The sequence below is a fragment of the Pseudophryne corroboree genome, chromosome 12 (genome assembly GCF_028390025.1).
Source record: "Pseudophryne corroboree isolate aPseCor3 chromosome 12, aPseCor3.hap2, whole genome shotgun sequence".
NCBI classification, from domain to species: Eukaryota; Metazoa; Chordata; class Amphibia; order Anura; family Myobatrachidae; genus Pseudophryne; species Pseudophryne corroboree.
Window position 1 is genome coordinate 39,215,711 of NC_086455.1, and position 18,934 is coordinate 39,234,644.

General features: G+C 44.8%; 1 long non-coding RNA gene across 1 annotated transcript in view; it reads right to left on the bottom strand.

Annotated features, from left to right (window-relative positions):
* Positions 1–1,550: 1,550 nt before the first annotated feature.
* LOC134979902 (uncharacterized) overlaps positions 1,551–18,934 on the bottom strand; it is a 40,693-nt gene continuing 23,309 nt past the window's right edge. The window contains exons 2-4 of the long non-coding RNA XR_010190302.1: positions 14,282–14,363; positions 11,059–11,200; positions 1,551–2,068 (exon numbers count right to left, since the gene is read on the bottom strand). This is a non-coding gene — a long non-coding RNA (uncharacterized LOC134979902). The remainder of the gene's footprint in view (positions 2,069–11,058; positions 11,201–14,281; positions 14,364–18,934) is intronic.

Below are 18,934 nucleotides of genomic sequence, written 5' to 3' on the forward strand. Positions count from 1 at the left end.
ATGTAATAAAATTATACTTTCACGGTGTGTGTGTGTCTTGTCTTTTTTTGGGTATTTTTTTAGTAGTAGTACTACAGGTACCAGCGGGCCCGTTTTTCCGTCGCATGCTGGTACTTGTGGTTCTCCAAGTACCAGCATGCGGGGGAGGCTTGCTGGGACTTGTAGTACTGCTACTAAAAACAATATCTTTTCTTTTACAACAAAGGCTATCAGCCTCCCCATCCGCAGCCCATTGGATGGGGGGGACAGCCTCGGGCTTCACCCCTGGCCCTTGGGTGGCTGGGGGGGGGGGGGACCCCTTGATTGAAGGGGTCCCCACTCCCCCAGGGTACCCCGGCCAGGGGTGACTAGTTGGATTTTTGATGCCACGGCCGCAGGGCACTATATAAAAGTGACCCCCGGCTGTGGCATTATCTGTCCAGCTAGTGGAGCCCGGTGCTGGTTTTAAAAATACGGGGGACCCCTACTCTTTTTGTCCCCCGTATTTTTGGGACCAGGACCAGGCGCAGAGCCCGATGCTGGTTGCTTAAATATGGGGGAACCCCTGTCATTTTTTTCACCATATTTTTGCAACCAGGATCGGCTCAAAGAGCCCGAGGCTGGTTATGCTTAGGAGGGGGGACCCCACGCATTTTTTTTAATGATTTTACAGTGTTTAATTTAAAAAAAAAAAAAACCCCAGCACGGATCACACAGATCCGGCCGAGATTGATTGTAAAAAAAGTCGGCAGTGTTTTGCTAATCACTGCCGTAAAAATAGGTAAAAAACCACGAATGACATCGACATCGGAACAAAAGAAAAACCCGAATACGACAGCTTAGTAAATCCATCGTAATCAATTCAAAAAGTTGCAATTTTACACTGTCGATGTCATTCGTGATTGAACTTGGACATGAATTTGGAAAATACGAATCTTAGTAAATGTACCCCCATGAAACCAAATGTGTAAGTGATTGCTATGGTGGAAACTTGAAAGCATTTAAAAATTCTTGAAACTTGGAATGTGCTACAACAGCACAGTCTCCATGATGCTCCTGAAGGGAGGCATCAATTCCTTTACCAAGATGGCCGCCGTTTGGTCTTCTGTGCATGCCGCTTTTTGCCTTTAGTAAAATTTTCACTTTAAAAACACATGACAGTTAGGAGCTGATTGGTTGGAACACCATTTATCATACACAACAAATTTTAAACAGCTAAAACACATTCATAAATGGGGCCCCTATATTTATTAAGCCATTTGTACTGGAAAGGAGAGACTAAACTCTGTGGAACAGAAAGTCTGTAGATAATACAAAATAAACAGAAAGCAATTTAAACCTGTAGACTTATATTGGTAGTTTGCATGATACTACTTCTCAGGAAAGGATACTATACAGTAAATATATGGCTGGAAACGTTGATGGTATTATAATGAGGTAACACCGTTTCTGATGTGAAATATCTCCTTCATCCTATACAATTACATTTTATCCATTTACTGTATTTCAAACATTTCAATAATTCATTTGTAATATAACCAATGTCTAGAGACTTAACAATAAAATCACGTATACAGATACTTCTATGCAAATATAACAGGAAAACAAAACAGATTTAAACATCAAGAAAATAAAAAGTCAATTTACATTTGATCATGGAAAGGACAGCTGAACATTCAGAGCCACATACACAAAGCCTGTATATAACCACATCTATTTTAAACTGTGTGTTAGTACAGGGTCTCAGAACAAAGTATCCGGGTTCAGAGGGCATCTGAGACAGTATTTGTGATAAGAATTGGCGCCGTATACCTGTTATATGGACTGGGCCACCTGCCACTACTTTAAAGGTTGTCTGATATAGCAATATACCTTTTCAGAGAAGTACTGCAAACCAACTAAACTATACTTCTGTCCTATTAAACTTTAATGAGATGTGTTTGTGTATCAAGTTCAATTCCTGGCTTGTATTGCCTTCTGTCCCTGTGTGTCTCTTTTCATTCTCTTGTGGTCTTCCCATATTAAAGATTAACGCCCATCTAGAAGTTGATACGGATTATTTTCAACACGGGAACGTGCCAACAAGATACTAAGTGTGCCAAAGAGAAGAGACAAGCGGTGGACAAGTGTTAGTAACATCTGGGAAGCAGGGGAGGTTTATGGCTGGAGAAGGCATATTAAATACACTTAGTCTAAACAAAGTGAAAGTGCTTTGACATTATAACCTCTTCTTAATTAATTCGTTTGGTAATCAAGTTACTTACAGTTGGTAATTGTAGCCTGTATGGCTTTGTACACCTGGCGAGTTTAAGGATTCAAAAATAAACTGTAAATCATTAAGATATGAAATGTTGGAGCACCCAGAGGAAACCCATGTGAGTATGTGGAGACTATATAAACATCACACAGTTAGGGCCTTGGTGGGAATCGAACCCATGACCTCAGTGCTGTGAGTCAGTAATGCTGACAATTTCACCATCCATGCTGCCCGACTTATCTATTAGATTCCATTCACTCTGACCCATTGTCTTTTGCTCCAGGATCAGTGGAAGGCCGTTTAAGTGATGCTTACTGGGAGTAGGCGCTAGGTAGTCCCTAAGAGGCCACTATGGACCTAATTCAGGTAGGATCGCAATTCAGGCGGAGATGGAGTGTTGTGGGGGGCGGCAATGGTGAAATGAGGGTGGGGGCAGGCAAACGGTGGGCGTGATGGGGGCATGATGGGGACATGATTGGGGCGGCTGCGTCACATGCAGCCTCTGCGATCACTAAAACTGTGGTGGCCTCAGCTGCGCTGGCAGGAGGCTACCTAATTTTTAGCAATCACGCTGAAATTGCGGTGCGGCCTTGCCCTGCAATGAGCGGCCCCCAGCATGCAATCCAAAGGATTTAAAATTCTGCTACTTGGCACAATTTGCAATCCTTACTGAATCAGGTCCAATGTCTGTACATTTCCAGCAGATACATTTTTTTTATATTGCATTGGACATATCTTGCTCCAGCTCAATTATGTCAGATTGGAGAGAGAGATTCCTATACTTGTCCCAAATGTTCTGCATTGAAAGGTACATTTTGGCATCGCCTCTGGTTCTGGCCACATGTTTCTGATTTCTAGGATTGAGTAACCTGGGCATTTTCCAACACAGGTGTCTCTCCCACTTATAGATCCTGCGGTATCTCTTTTGGATATCCTAGATGACCAACAACTTGATGAGTTTCTCGAACGATATGTGCTTAATGCCCTAGCTTTGACGAAGGTGTGCTTCGCAAGGGTTTGGATGCCCCCCTGAGGTCCTGTCTTTAATGACTGGGTTATAATGGTAAATCATACTGTTGCCCAAGAGAAATTTATATATACATGTCATAATACTCCCATATATTTTGAGGACACCCAGTATAACTCTGTTGTATCTGCAGATGCTTTATCCACAAACCTCTGTCCACCACCGGTCCCCTAATATGGTCCTCTAATACTGCATAGGATATTACACTTCCTTACGTTACTAATGTTAAATCAATAAACACACTTTATTTACAAAAAACAACTATGGGCTAAATTTACTAAGCGGTGGCTTTTATGACTCACAAAATATCTGCGTTTTTGGCACCGAAATTAAAAACAGCTGTAACATTAAATGGAAAACCAGGCTTGTTTTATACTTAACACCACTTTTAGGTCAAAACCAGCAAGAATCTGAGACTTGCACTGCTTAGTTAATCTTATATCTCTTCTAAATCTATCCAAAAGCCCGAATATTCAGGCATGAACAGGAGCTACAATATACTATTGTCTAAAGACCTTCCCAAGGGATAGTTTTGCCCTCAGGGAGAATGAAGGGGCTAATTCAGTTTTTTACTAATTTGGCATAGATATTTACATCTGTATTGAATATGATAATTGGTCTATGCTTGTTACATTCAGCTGGATCCTTTCCTGCTTTCGGGTTTGTGACTATGGGGGTGATTCCGAGTTGTTTGCTCGTTACTTTTTTTCGCTACGGAGCGATTAGTCGCAAACTGCGCATGCGCAATGTTCGCAGTGCGCCTGCGCCAAGTAAATTAGCACAAAAGTTTGGTATTTTACTCACGGCGTAACAAAGTTTTTTAATCTTTCTGGTGATCGGAGTGTGATTGACAGGAAGTGGGTGTTTCTGGGCGGAAACTGTCCGTTTTATGGGAGCGTGCGGAAAAACGCTGGCGTTTCTGGGAAAAACACGGGAGTGTCTGAAGATACGGGGGAGTGTCTGGGCGAATGCTGGGCATGTGTGTGACGTCAAACCAGGAACGAAACTGACTGAACTGATCGCAGTGTAGGAGTAAGTCTCGAGCTACTCAGAAACTGCTAAGAAATTTCTATTCGCAATTCTGCTAATCTTTCGTTCGCAATTCTGCTAAGCTAAGATACACTCCCAGAGGGCGGCGGCTTAGCGTGTGCAATGCTGCTAAAAGCAGCTAACGAGCGAACAACTCGGAATGAGGGCCTATTTGCGTTTCCAGCAATTTCTTGGGGAAGCTTCCCATCTCAGTGTCAGCATTATAAAGTTTTGCTAGGATACTTTAGTTAAGGTGTAAGTTTGGCTTAGACAATCATATAAAAGTTGTATATACTGTATGGTCATCTGGGCCTGGGGATTTATATTTAAGCGATTTGTTTAAATGCCTACTGAATTTCTAGCAGTGTCCATGGGGAATTGATTGAGTCTTGGACAAGTGTAGTAAGTTTTAAGCTATTCGGTAATGATGGCTGTGTTGTACCCAGGCCCAAATTCATGACAGTACATTGATGACCAGCCACCAGTTGGCCATACAGTTGTCATAAATCCATGTATTAAAATGTAAAAGTAGGATTTTAATTACCTACCGGTAAATCCTTTTCTCGTAGTCCGTAGGGTATACTGGGAATCCATTTAGTACCATGGGGTATAGATGGGTCTACTAGAAGCTATGGGCACTATAGAAGTTTGATTGTGTGTGCTGGCTCCTCCCTCTATGCCCCTCCTACCAGACTCAGTCCAGGAAACTGTGCCCGAGGAGACGGACATACTTTGAGAGAAGGAAATAGAAAAAGGAAAGTGGTGAGATTTCGAACCAGCACAACCAGAACAAGAGGAAAGCCATGCTAACCAAACTTGCAAACAGGGACAGCAACAGCTGAACCAAACAACATTACTTAACCAAGTAACAGCACAGGAAGAACGAAGCACCGGGCGGGCGCCCAGTATTCCTTATGGACTACGAGAAAAGGATTTACCGGTAAGTAATTAAAATCCTATTTTCTCTTACGTCCTAGAGCAGGGGTGGGCAATTATTTCAGCTGGGGGGGCACTTACCACTTTCCAGTGAATATTCGAGTGCCGCACACAAAACAATGTGGCTCCAGCAGGGTACTTATCGCGGATTATGCTTCGAGTGCCTGAGGCACCCGAAGCATAATCCCCAATAAATGCCGGCATCAGTGGGAGGAGCCAGCCGGATCGGGGCTACTAGGATAGCCCCGGGCGATACAATTACCCGGGGCCATATATGTTTCTATACATTATGGTGCTGATTCTGAAGTAACACACATTTATTAAAACACAATATACTTTTGTCAGGAACAGTCAGTGCCAGAAGAAACAGAAATGCATAGTCTTACACGCATTCCCTACTGCCACCGACATTGAATAGTCAGGTGTCAAAACCTGACCTCAAAGCACCACTTGCTAACAATCACATTTATTTATTATAATAATAATAATAATAATAATTAAAAAAAAAACTTTTTACAGTTATCATCTTCCCTCTCATCTCCTCCCTCCGTGGACAAAATAATCAGCTCCCCCCCCCCCCCCCCCCCCACCTTCCACAGACAAAATTATCAGCTCCCTGGAAGTTAACAACTTCCCTCCCTGGACAGAATTGCCAGCTCCTCTCGGGCAGGATCAGTTCACGGGCCGCATCCGGCCCGCGAGCCGTATTTTGCCCACCTCTATCCTAGAGGATACTGGGTATCCATTTAGAACCATGGGGAAATACCAAAGCTCCCAAACCGGGTGGGAGAGTGCTGAGGTTCCTGCAGAACTGATTGACCAAACTGAAGGTCCTCAGAGGCCAAAGTATCGAACTTGTAAAACTTAGCAAATGTGTTAGAACCCGACCAAGTAGCTGCTTGGCAGAGCTGTAAAGCCGAGACACCCCGGGCAGCCACCCGAGAGGAACCCATCAACCTAGTAGAGTGGGCTTGAACAGATTTCGGAATCGACACCTGCCGTGCAATACGCATGCTGGATAGTGAGCCTGATCCAGCGCGCAATGGACTGCTTCGAAGCAGGGCACCCAATTTTATTGGGATGATAAAGACATAGACCTTCAAAGCCCTTACGACATCCAAAGACTTTGAAGTAGCCAAGGCATCTATAACAGCCAGAACCACAATAGGTTGGTTAATGTGAAACGCAGAAAACAACTTAGGAAGAAATTGCTGAGGAGTCCTGAGTTCAGCTCTGTCCTCATGGAAAATTAAGTAGGGGCTCTTGCGAGACAACGCCCCAGCTAAGGCCAACAGTGTTACGGTTTTCCATGTAAGATACTTTACGTGAACCTCCTGTTACAGTTCAAACCAGTCCAATTGGAGGAACTGCAGCACCAAATTGAGATTTCAAGGTGCCATGGGAGGCACAAAGGGAGGTTGGATGTGCAGAAAACCTTTCAAGAATGTATGGACCAAGGGAGAGAAGCCAATTGTTATAGAAAGAAAATAGGCAAGGCCGTAATCTGAAGTTTAATGGAGCCTAGGCATAGGCCCACATCTACTCCCGACTGCAGAAAAATCAGGAAACGTCCCGGATGAAATTCCACCGTAGAATATTGTTTGCTCTCACACCAAGAGACATATTTCTTCCAAATACGATGGTAATGTTTAGATGTTACCCCCTTTCTGGCTTGGATCATAGTCGGGATGACCTTGTCAGGAACCCCTCTCCTGGCTAGAATCAGCCATTCAACTTCCATGCCATTAAAAAATGTAGCCGTGGTAAGTCTTGATAGACGTACGGGCCCTGTTGCAGAAGATCCTCTCGAAGAGGCAGAGGCCATGGATCTTCGATCAGCATCTTGAGAAGATCCGCATACCAGGCCCTACGTGGCCAGTCCGGAGCAATGAGGATTGCTTGAACCTTTTCCCTTTTTATACGTTTTAGAATTCTTGGGATCAGAGGAATGGGAGGTAACAATTACATCAGCTGGTAGACCCACCAAGGTGTCAGGGCATCTACCGCCACTGCCTGTGGGTCCCTCAATCTGGAACAATACCCCTTGAGCTTCTTGTTGAGTCGAGAGGCCATCATGTCGATTTGTGGATACCCCCACCGACGTGTCAACCACTGGAACACTTCCAGGTGGAGGCCTCATTCCCCCGGGTGCAGATCGTGTCTGCTGAGGAAGTCTGCTTCCCAGTTGTCTACTCCCGGAAAGAAGATTTCTGATAATGCTACAGTGTGCTTTTCCGCACAGAGGAGAATTCTTGACACCTCTGACATTGCGGCCCTGCTTCTTGTTCTGCCCTGTCAGTTTATGTACATTACCTCCGTCACATTGTCCGACTGGACCTGAATGGCCTGATTCTGAAGAAGAGATGAGGCCAGCAGAAGGGCGCTGTATATAGTCCTGAGTTCGGGGATGTTTATTGGAAGGACGACCTCCTGACTTGACCATCTTCCTTGAAACTGAACCCCCCGGGTGACTGCTCCCCAACCTCTGAGGCTTGCATCTGTGGTTAGCAGAATCCAATTTTGAATCCCGAACCTCCGACCCACGACTAGGTGACAAGTCTGTAGCCACCACAGAAGGGAGATCCTGGCTTTTGGTGACAGACAAATCCTTTGGTGCATGTGAAAATGCGATCCGGACCATTTGCCCAACAGATCCAGCTGGAAGGGCCTAGCATGTAACCTTCCATACTGAATTGCTTCATAAGAAGCCACTATTTTCCCCAGAAGGTGTATGCAGAGATGCACTGAGATTTGGGTCGGCTTCAAGACTGTACGAACCATCGCCTTTTCCGAGGGAAGGAATACTTTCTGAGACCCTGTGTTCAGTATCATTCCCAGGAACTGAAGCCTCTGCGTTGGTTCTAGGTGAGATTTTGGCAGGTTCAGAATCCACCCATGATCCAGGAGTAGTCTGGTTGAGAAGGTAATGTTCTCCAACAGCCGTTTCCTGTACGATGCCTTTATCAGAAGATCGTCCATGTACGGAACTATGTTCACTCCCTGTCTGCGGAGCAACCTCATCATCTCCGCCATCACTTTGGTGAACACCCTCGGTGCCGCGGAGAGACCAAATGGCAGGGCCTGTAACTGGTAATGGTAGTCCTGCAGTGCAAACCGTAGATTAGCCTGATGAGGCAGCCAGATCGGAATGTGAAGGTACGCATCCTTGACATCCAGATACACTAGGAATTCCCCCTCATCCAGGCCTGAGATTACTACTCTCAACGACTCCATCTTGAATTTGAACACACGTAACTACGGGTTAAATGATTTGAGTTTCAGAATCGGTCTTACCGAATCGTTTGGTTTCGGTACCACAAACAAGCTGGAATAGTAACCCTTGTTGTGTAGATGAGGTGGAACTGGAATAATGACCTGGGTCTGTAACAGTTTTTGAATGGCGTTGTGTACGTTTACTCTTGCCTCTTGTGAAACTGGTATGCCTGATTTGAAGAATCTATGAGATGGGAGCTCCTGGAACTCCAGTCTGTAGCCCTGGGATATAAGGTCTATGACCTGAGGGATCCTGGCACGAACCTGTCCAGATTTGACTGAAGAATTGTAGCCATGCTCGACACCCTTGTGTCTTCCAGGCATCGCGGTCCACCATCATGCGGAAGGTTTTGAGGAAGCAGAGCCTGAGCCCTGTTCCTTTGAACCAGCAATTGCTCGTTTGCGTGGTTTACCTCTAGCACGTCTGGCGGCGGTACAAGAACCTCTGGCCTTGCTCCTAAATTTGGCAGTCCGAAAGGATTAGGTCATGAGAAGGCCTTCATTGCTGGCATAGCTGCAGAAGGTAGGTGTGGAATTACCCGCAGTAGCTCGGGAGATCCATTTGTCAAGTTCATCTCCAAATAAGGCCTCTCCTGTGAAAGGTAGGCCTTCCACTCCTTTCCTTGAGTTTGCGTCAGCAGTCCACTGACGTAGCCATAATCCTCTGTGTGTGTGCCTGAGAAGACCGGAGTGCCTCCACTGTAAGTACCCGGCAACCAGGGTGTGGGAGTATACAGCGCCGCTGGGGGAGGTGAGGGAGCCGCAGCACGATATGTCAGTATGACATATAGCATCAGGTTCCTATGCTGTGGCCCTTGAAGTCTTCTTCCTTCTTAGAAAAGCTCTTTTCAGGGCTGCCTAATGCAGCCCTCCCTGTTAGCTGCCTACACTGCAGGCACCAACTTACAAACTGAGCTCCAGTGCCTGGAGGCGGGGATAAAGAGGCAGTGCAGTGCATCCTGGGAACAGTCAAAGCTTTAGCCTGTTGGTGCCTCGGATCAGGATCCAACTCTACACCCTGATGTTATTCCCTGTGAAATACCAGTGTACCCCGCTGCAGAAAAACCCATACCGGTAGGTTAACTGGCCTGACAAAATGAACCCTAGTGTGTAGGGAATGTAGGACCTATTCAGAGTTGTACTCAAACCCAATGTGCCGGCAAAAACTCAGGAGTGGCATAACTGTTTTTGGGGAGTGTCTCAGTCTGCGCCTCTGATCCAATCGCTCGGGCATCTCACTTTCTTAGGCCATGCTGCATAACCACAGAGATACTAAATTCTTTGATAATCAACTGATCTGTGACAGATACTGCGTTTGTGTACGCAGTCATTAGGATTTGCAAAGTCATCACAGGGCATCTCAATACAAATCCAGGCGGCTGCATATTTTCACACACTATCTGAATATTCATCCACAGCTGCGGTGGCACTAGTACACATCTATGATGTGAATGACTCAATATTCTCTGTAAAGCACTGTGTAATATGGGGATACCGTCAAGATGCCGGCTGTCGGGATCCCAGCACCCGGAATACTGACGCTGAAATCCCGACACCCATCAGAATACAGAACAGCCGGCATCCTGACTGTGAGTGTAGTGGATGGGTTAGGTTTAGGGCCTGAGGTGGGGGGGTTAGGTTTAGGTGCCACTCCGTGAGGTTATTGTTAGGCTGCGGGAGGAGAGAGGTTAGGGTCAGACTGCAGGGAGGGGGGGTTAGGGTTAGGCAACACCGGGGCTTGGGTTAGGTTTAGGCACCAAGCGGGGAGGGTTAGGTTTAAGCTGCGGGAAAGTCAGGTTAGGTTTAGGCAACAACGGGGGATGTTAGGGTTAGGCACCAAAGGGGGAGGTTATTGTTAGGTTGCGGGAGGGGAGAGGTTAGGGTTAGGCTGCAGGGAGGGGGGGTTATGGTTAGGCAATACCGGGGGTGGGGTTAGGTTTATGCACCAAGGGGGGAGGGTTAGGTTTTAGCTGCGGGAAAGACAGGTTAGGTTTAGGTACCAAAGGCGGAAGTTAGGGATAGGCTGCAGGAAGGGAGGGTTAGAATTAGGGGAGAGGGGAGAACAGACCTAGCTCACCCCTGTTGGGATTTCAATTGTCGAGATGCCGGCATCAGTATACTGAACGCCATCATCCCGACTACTGGTAAATCATACCCAACCCGTAATATGTGCTATATAAAAACTGTTAAGAAATGAATATAAACATGGAATGTAGAATATATTGCACACACATTTTGATCATCGTTTTGTAGATGCTTTTCAATACTCCATGCAGCAGACATCTATTCATATACTGACGAAGCAACATTTTTATTGTCCGAGGTCCTGGCAGTGAGAAACTTCTGAGTGGCCTTCTGAGTACTCTTACCTGCCCTGACGAGTAAGAAAAGGAACCATGGTACAGATTACTCTTCTTATAATTATAATGTCAGGAAGCAGAGTGTCATTTACTTTTATTTTTCCAAACATTGCAGGCCAAGGGCAAATAATAATTGCAGCTCCCGGAGTAAGATTCTCAGCTTAGTAATAATAAAAAATGCAACAGCCAGCACTTACCCTGTCATCCGCAATGAACCATACAGACATTTCCTTGCTGGGAAGTTCATTTATCCTCAACAGGTAACTTAAGAACTTTGAACTTGATGGACCGATCTTCCCAGTGAACATAACTAAGTGCTTGGTGTATATTGAGTCGCAGCTGCAGGGTTCAATATATAGTATAAGGAAATGTAAAATTGTAACATAAATGTCAAAAATATTGAACAATTGCTGTAAAATGATTGATGATTAATTCTTATATACAAAAACATTAATTAAACATGTTTTGGATTATATAACCTGTACAAATTAAATACCACTAACCATCATTTTCAATTCTGTTCCCAGTAATTTGAATCACTGTCACTTGATTTACAAATTAAGGCAGGGGCGTAAGTTCATACCAGGCACCAAGGGGCGAAATAGAAGGTGGTGCCCCCCTCCACCCGTGGCTGTGGTTTACACATGTGCTGATGTCCATTAGCACATGTGCAGTAGCACAGTTTATGGGGCAAAGGAGGAAATAATATGATAGCAATGGTCGCTGGTATTGGTTCCTGCCGGAGACCTTGTACCGGCTACTCACCAATGGCATATCTGGGGAAATAAAGATTCTTTATTGTAGCTAACCGCGGTGAAAAGGAATTTATTTATTTTTTCAGGTGTTGGCAGCAAATGATAATAAATAGAGCTCTACAGGTTTTAGCAATTAGTGCATTTCCTTAAAACAACTTCTGCTCTCCTGTCTTTCATAATACAAGACACAATAGCAGAGCTGTAGCTCACTCTATACACACTTTCATGTACCCCATTCTGCTACTCCTATCATACATTCCAGGAGTCTCCAGCTCAAGGGGGCTACAAAGGGGGCTAGAGAGCAAGGACAGCAGCCAGCAGTGACTGTAGCAAATCACTATGAAATGAGTGGTGAAAGATCTGTCCTAGTTCAGCAGCCCTCCTTGGTGCCCCCCTGACAGCTGGAGCTCAGAGGCCAGTGCTTCTACTATCTCCAGGAGTTACGCCACTGAATTGAGGTGCTGATTCAGTCACACACTTTGGTGATATTCAAGCAAATGGACAATATTATTTCTTCTGTGAATGTCCCATGAATTTGAATTTGTACATACATAGACGCAGTTCGAATTTAGATGTATGAGATGTGACTTTGGTGTAAGAGGGGGTGGCTAAAAAGACACACAGATGTGATGCATCTAACGGGAGTGCGCAGGCAAGTCATGGGTGTGATGGTGATAGAGACTGCACACAGAGACGCTAAACTGCTCATATAGGAGGCAATACTCAGATTTGATGGTGCAACCAAAGCTGCACCAAGTGGTATTTCAGCTCTACGGATATGGCAGTGAGCATCTCAGTCCGTGCACATTAGGACACAGGGATGTACCCCAGGGAGGACTTTGTAGCAGCATATGTATAAAGATGCGACTGCGGATAAGCACGCAGCAGTGGATGCCCAGAATCTGTTTTTATAGTTTAAATCCTGTAACTTTATACTGAGAAGGCTTTGTTAGTAGGTTTTCTATAATATATACTGTCTTCATAGATAACATTCCATTTCCTGCATTTGGCAGAATTCTTATGAAGGCATGCCTATTTATTTGTCCCTATAGAGAACACTCTATTAATCTTAATCACTTCACATTATGCAGTCCAGTTCACACAGAGCAACATTTACTTACATAGCTATAGCTTTGCTTGGGATCCGGTCTGAAGATCGACAGTATCTAGGTCGACAATGTTTAGGTCGACAGTCACTAGGTCGACATGGATGGAAGGTCGACAGGGTTTCTAGGTCGACATGTGCTAGGTCGACAGGTCTAAAGGTCGACATGAGTTTTTCACATTTTTTTTATTTTTTTGAATTTTTTCATACTTAACGATCCACGTGGACTACGATTGGAACGGTAATCTGTGCCGAGCGAAGCGGTAGCGGAGCGAAGGCAACATGCCCGAAGCATGGCGAGCGGAGCGAGCCATGCGAGGGGACGCGGTGCACTAATTTGGGATCCCGGTCACTCTACGAAGAAAACGACACAAAAAAAAAAAAAAACTCATGTCGACCTTTAGACCTGTCGACCTAGCACATGTCGACCTAGAAACCCTGTCGACCTTCCATCCATGTCGACCTAGTGACTGTCGACCTATAGTGGTCGACCTAAACATTGTCGACCTAGATACTGTCGATTTGATGAACCACACCCCTTTGCTTCCCATCACTAACGTACATATTCTTTACCCATTTCTTAAATGGCTTGTCTGTCAGCGATTGCAGATATCTATATGTACAGTAGTTACCATAGACAGATGCCCAGTGTAGCAGTTTCATTTACCAAGTTTGCTGTGTGTGGAGATATGAGTGCTCAATCAGTGCACTGGACCAGAGAGTAGCTGCCACGAAGAAGAGACAGGCACCTTCTAATGAGGTGGGAGAGTGTCTGCTTAGAAAGTGCAGTTCTGACTCATATTGGTTCTATTATGTATTTTTGTTTGTTTATTATGGAACGTTTAACCCTTTCCTGACTACATAGTGTACGTTTATTTTAGTTAAATATGTTTGATACAGCCTATACCAGGGGTTCCCAACCACGTTTCTCAAGACACACTAACAGGCCAGGTTTTAATACTAGCCATACTTTGAGCACAGGTGACTTAATTAGTACCTTAGTTATTTTAATTTAACCATCTGTGCTCAAGCAGAGATATCACTAAAACCTGGACTGTTAGTGCGCCTTGAGTAACGAGGTTGGGAAACACTGGCCAAGACAATCTACACCATCTAGAGTGTTAATTATAAATACTGTATTCCATATACTATCTAGTATATGAAAATACCAAGGTGTACATATATGTCCTGGGTCGGTACTAGGCTCTTTGACCATTCCCCATACCTGCTCCAGTGTTCCGCAGAGCATAAGATTGTTTAATGCATTTGGAAACCCCGCTCTTGAAAACCTGCGTTTGCTCCTGCAGATTTGCAATGTTTTCCTTGTAAATTGCTCAGAACTGATGTTGCAAGTGTCTTCTACACCCTCCTCTATGACTCGAGTACAAGCCAAGCATGTTTGGGGTCACTTCAAAAGTTTACATAAGAAGCAATTAGCAGAGGAAGCAAACCATTGCCTCAGTATTTGGTCTAGGGCTGTCTTTGGTTTTCTGTTTTGTTTCTTTGCAGTTAGCAATCCAATATGAAGAATTTATTGTAGCAGATCAGATATACACTTACTTAGCTGTAACTTGACTCATCACTGCCAGTGCTGTTCAGTATAATAGCAACTGCTTTGGTCTGACTGTGCCAGATCAGGAACCTGAAGATGAAAGATTCCATTTTTTAGGAGTCCAGTTTCCAATCTGCAGTCGTCATGGCCAGCGTAAATAATGCCAACAAACCCATGTACTATGACATAATACAGAATATTAGACGCACAAGCGCAAACTTACAGCAGGGTATTTGGTGAAACCTATTAGACAATTAAGATAAAAATGATGTTTGCAGTTTTCTACTTGTTACATAATATTACTTTGTTCCAATTAATTTTCATATAGCTTCACTAATTTCGTCTAGTGACTAATGCCAGAAACACGCCCCCATTGTGTAGAATGCTGTCCAGAGTGGCCCTGCCCCCAATCAGCCACAACCTGTCACAGGAGGCATTGCGGCGCATGAGGCATTGGGTGTGACAACGCAGGACCCATTCTGCGCAGGTGCAGGACACCCACCATCGAATTTCTACATAAAGTGAATGGTTTAGGTAAAAATCAGGCCCATAGCGAATTGCAATTGTATTAGGTAACATAGTAACAGCAGCTCTGTATTATTTTATAGTATGCAAATTATAGATGTTACTTCAGAGCTGATTGGTTGCCATGGGCACTTCTTCACTGGCTCACTTCTCTGCTCTTATCACTGCTTAGTAAATGTTCCCCTTAGTAACATAGTAACATAGTTTTTGAGGTTGAAAAAAGACAATTCGTCCATCGAGTTCAACCTATTTGTGGTCTCCTACGCTGTATTATTTTTACAACTAATCTTAACTGTTGTGAATGTCGGTCGTTGTGTTTATTCCTCTTTTTTCTTTTTTAACTATAGTGCATGATCTAACTACCATAACCCTCTATATCCTTATCCATTAGGAATTTATCTAGCCCATTCTTAAAAGTATTCACTGAGTTTGCCATTGCTGCTCTCTCAGGCAGGGAATTCCAAACACGTATTGTCCTTACTGTGAAAAAACATTTTCGCCTCTGTGTGCGGAATCTCCTCTCCTATAACCTAAGCGGATGTCCACGTCTCTTCTGTGTAGATCTTATAAAAAAACATATACTCCGCAAGCTCTGAATATTGTCCCCTTATATATTTGTAAATGTTAATCATGTCCCCTCTTAGTCTCCTCTTTTCCAGTGTAAACATGCCTAGCCTAGCAAGCCTTTCCTCGTATTTCAGCGTCTCCATCCCCTTAATCAATTTGGTCGCCTGCCCCTCTGAACCTTTTCTAGTTCCAGGAGATTCTTTTTGTAGTATGGTGCCCAAAATTGTGCACAGTATTCAAGATGTGGCCTCACTAGCGATTTATATAATGGGAGCATAACACTCCCATCCCTTGCATCAAGTCCCCGCTTTATACATGCTAGTACCTTGTTTGCCTTCTTTGCTGCAATCCTACTTTGGGTACTGCTGCTTTAGTTTGCTATATACGTGAACACCTAAGTCTTTTTCCAGTACAGAATCCGCTAATTTTACCCCATTTAGTATGTAGGTGGTATTTTTTTCCTTGCTACCAAACTGCATTACCTTACACTTGTCTTTGTTGAACCTCATTCTCCATTTTGCTGCCCATGCTTCCAGTTTAAATAAATCATTCTGAAGAGACTCAGCATCCCCCACAGAATTTATAACCTTACACAGTTTGGTATCGTCTGCAAAAATTGACACCATGCTCTCTAGACCTACTACCAGATCATTTATGAAAATGTTGAACAATAGTGGTCCAAGTACAGACCCTTGTGGCGCACCACTTAGCACTTCAGTCTAATTTAAAAAGTTCCATTTACCACAACGCGCTGCTCCCTATTTTATAACCAATTTCTAACCCAAGTGCATATTGTGCCTAATTCAGACCTGATCGTAACAGCAAATTTGATAGCAGGAGGGCAAAACCATGTGCACTGCAGGGGTGGGGGTGGGGCAGATATAACGTGCAGAGAGAGATAGATTTGGGTGGGTTATATTGTTTCTATGCAGGGTAAATACTGTCTGCTTTATTTTTACACTGCAATTTAGAGTTCAGTTTGAACACATCCCACCCAAATCTAAAGGTGGGTACACACTGGAAAGATATATCTGCAGATCAATTGATCTGCAGATATATCTATGGACGGATCGGGCAGTGTGTTCAGCATACACACTGCCCGATCCGTTGGGGACTGACTTCATGAACTGGGCGGGCGTGTACACACGCCCGCCCAGTTCAGCTGTCAATCACCGCCGGCCACCGCAGCATGTGTACGAGCGGTCGGCCGACCGCCGTACACACACAGCGACGTGCCAATATATCGGTAGATATATTGGCCATCGGCTGTGCTGCGGGGCCGACGCGATACATCTGTGAACGACGGAGTTCACAGATGTATCGGCCGACAGACCCGCGATATATCGGCCAGTGTGTACGGGCCTTAACTCTCTCTGCACATGTTATATCTGCCCCCCCTGTAGTGCACATGGTTTTGACCATCTGCTAAAAGATTTGCTGCTACGATCAGGTCTGAATTAGGCCTATTGTGCTCCCCAGCCCCAGTTCTTGTAACTTGTAGATAAGTCTCATGTGCAGTACTGTGTCGAAAGCTTTAGCTAAGTCTGGTCACAACATCTCCCCAGGGGTAAAGTCGTTTTTTTATTACTTAGCATTTAGTGAAATGTTTCATTGGTTGTAATCAATAACAGGATGAGCCATTCATATGTAGCAGTGATTGGTTATTTTCTGTTAGATACCATGCTTAGATGGGCCATTTAAGGCAATAAGGGTTTATCACTTCACAAGCCACAGACCATATTAATGCTTGGACTAATACATATAACATTTACTTGGTCGAGTGAGCCAGGAGTCTTTCAGGTTGATAGATCAAGCAGTAGAAAGAGACGTGCGCCAGTGGAACAGTTGCCATGGCAACCAATCAGCTTTGAGGTAGCATTTATAAAGTACATTCTATAAAATGATAGCTAGAAGGTGATTGGTTGTTATGGGCAACTTCTCCACAGATTAACTTCTCCACTCTTTTCACTGTGTGATACATCAACTCGTTTGTTCTTTGAAACAATGGGTCTCTTGTCTTCCTTGAATATCAGAGATAAAATATTAAGCAATGTTTGAAGGTTATCCAGGCTCTGTTAGCAACGCTTCTATGGTGGATCCGGAACAAATGCCCCATTTTAAAAAACAACCCTGGTTGACATTGTGTCGGTGCAGTGGCTCCCAAGCACAGTCCTCAAGGCACTCTAACAGTCCAGGTTTTAAGGATATCCATGCTTAAGCACCGGTGACTTGATTCATACCTCAGCCCTAAACCCTGAACTGTTGGGGTGCCGTGAGGACCACGTTGGGGAACCACTGTCTTAGTGTAACCACAGAGTAAATGCTCAACCCAAATAATTGTCATATTCAAACAAAGATCCATTTAACAGACGACATATAAGGCTCTGAAAGGGAAACACAGGACATTTTGAAAAGATGTGAATTAACTGTGGCGCTGTCCAGCTAACAGTACTTTGTGGAAAACTTAAATATATCAGTAATTGGGGTGCCCTGTACATAGGGGGCACTTTATGGAGGGGTATAGGGTGCAGTGTGTATCTAGGGGCAGTACATGGTGATGGGTGTAGAATATGGAAGGAGGTGGGGGTGCAGTGTATATAGGGGCAGTATATGGTGGGGGGTGCAGTGTCCATCTCCCAAACAAAGCTAAATTGGGCGCCCTCCAAAGCACAGTGGCAGCACCGCAGAGGTGACTATATTGAAAAAACTGCATCTTTCTCTCTATTCTCCCTATCTGCCACTACCACTTCACTCTCTCTCCAGGCCCTATCTGCCCCTACCTCCCTCTCTCCCCATCCCCTATCTGCCCCAACCCTCCCGCCCTCTCTCTTTATCCCCCAGTCCCTATCTGCCCCTACCCCACTCTCAACACCCCCCCCCCCAGTAACTATCTGCCCCTACCTCCACTCGCCCTTCCCAGTCCCCTCTCTCTCTCTCTCTCTCTCTCTCTCTCTCTCTATATATATATATATATATATATATATATATATTGACACGGTATGTGACCACATTGTTTAACTAGAAATAGCAGGGGCTCTGCACTCACTATATTAACTAACAATAATAAACAGTGGAATTTTAGTTCATGTATTGATCAATGCATTTAAGCCTGCAGCCCCCACAATGGATCCCACTATACTGGCAGTGGTGCAGAGAGGGGCTGTGGTGTACTAATTACACAGGCCCCAGTCTGATTGAGGGGTCTAGCGTCACCACCCCTCCCCCTTACCTGGCAACAGCAGCTGCAGCTTTTCTCCTCAGCCAAGCACATGCTGCTGTGTGCTGGGCTGCAGTGTGGCTAAGGAGGCGCTTAAAACAATGGCGTCACAACAAGGCTGCAGGGGGTGCCTCCCGCACCTGTGTGTAACTCGCCGAGGGGTGTCACCAAAGTGTCAGCTCCTGTACAGTGACAGGAGCCAGGTGCTGCACTGTAACATTACGTGCAGTGCCCAGCTTCTGTCACTGAGAAGAAGCCGGCACTGCAGTCTCCTGGGTCAGCCAGCACGTCCCGTACCCCCATAGTGACGGAAACAGGGGTCAGAAATGCCCATGTGCATCGAAACCACACC